The following is a 1,790-nucleotide window of genomic DNA, read 5'->3' on the forward strand; positions in this document are numbered from 1 at the left end:
TTTGTTTTGCTTTGTTCATTTGTCTCTTTTAATTCTATTTTGTTGTACTTTTTCAACATGTTCAAAATAAAGATTCAATCAAATCAAATCAAATCAAACCTGGTTGTCATGGGAAAGAAGATCAGTCATTGTGACATATTTTCTTCCACTTAATGTGGCTGATTCTTGGCACATGGAGAAGTTTCCCTGAAACATAAAGCTATTTGATATGAATGAATAAAAGCTAAGAAATGACTCTTATAAAACAATGTTTCTTTATTAAATGTATATGATGAACTTTAGTCATTTTCAGTATATTTATCTACATAGTTCTCTAGTATCTCTCAATAACCTTTTTTCAGTACTTTACTTATTTTAAAATAACAAATTTATGTTTTGTTTTTTTCTTACAAAATTTGTCAATATTTTCTGATTGAAAATTCTTAAACACAACACCAAAGATGTGTGCTACAACGCTATGTAGAGCTTAAAGTCTGTTTTCTTCTACCTTCTATCAAGGTGGCTCTCTTTTCACCAGGAAAAATCACCATGGTAACTTATGCTGAATACATAAACTAGATGGGAGCAAGTCATGTTTAGAGTCTTGAGCTTTCACCGATTCTTTATTTACAGCATGTTGCGTTATACAGACTCTCTGCTGGGCCAGTATGCTTTATATGTGAAAGTTGTTACCAACATCGTGGATGAAGCCCAGCTGTAACGCTGTAGCCGCTAAGACTGCATCACATTAGCACTGAAACTTGCATGCATTTAGCTGATGATGCAAAAAATACTGATGTTTTCGGTACTTCGTCCTAACCCTCTACTGCGTAGTGTTGCCCTAAGGCAGCAAACCACATTTTCATGCCTCACAAAAAAGAAAAAAAAAACGTTTTTTTTTTTTTCTCCTCAACTAATGCTACCAGGCACATCTCTTTCCAATAAAATGATGAATTGAAGGTGGTGTGACTTTCATTTGGGGGGGGGGTCCCTTTCTGCAAGCTGCAGTACATGAGAGGCATCCCCATTAGGAGGTAAGATAAAGATCACTATTTTACATGTTTATAGTGAAATAAATGTATATAAAAATATTTGTATGTGCATGAATATGTTAAGAAGCATATTTGATTGTTTGTTCTACTTTTTAAAATTTATTTATACAGTAAAACTTAATTTTCATTTGTTGCCTCAAGGCAACACTGTGCAGTTAGCCTAGTTTTTTTTCAGGCAATAAAATGCACTAGCATATGTGTGTAGAGATGTGTTTGTGTGCATTTATATGATCATAGTCAATGTTTTTTACTTTACAATCTACTGGTGATTACAGGACACGGACGTAAAAACCTTTTATTGAAGGAAACCAAGGGAATGTGCATTTTCTGTCCTCAGAAAGTGAGGACAGCGCGCTCTCGGGGAGTGACAGTGAAGTAGCGGATCCCTGAATCAGGTTTCAGGGACACTTGGGCGCTCAGGGGTCAGTTGGTAAAGTAATTGTGTGTGTGTGTGGACGTGTATTATTTATTGTTGTGGGGACACAAATCTGTTTACAAACGTTGTGAGGTCTCGCCTACTTTATGGGGACAAATTGCAAGGAAAATCATTAAATTTTAGGGTGAAGGCTTGAGTCAGGGTTAGGGTAAGGTTAGGTTTAGGATAAGGTTTGGGTTAGGTTCAGGCAGGGACTTGTGATGGGTGGGGTCAGGATAAGTCTCCAGGAAATAAATGTAAGTTAATGTAAAGTCCCCAGATGTGATGGAAACACAACGTGTGTGTGTGTGTGTGTGTGTGTGTGTGTGTGTGTGTGTGTGTGT

The sequence above is a fragment of the Pundamilia nyererei genome, unplaced genomic scaffold, assembly GCF_000239375.1.
Source record: "Pundamilia nyererei isolate P.nyererei 1_Seehausen unplaced genomic scaffold, PunNye1.0 scaffold00251, whole genome shotgun sequence".
NCBI classification, from domain to species: Eukaryota; Metazoa; Chordata; class Actinopteri; order Cichliformes; family Cichlidae; genus Pundamilia; species Pundamilia nyererei.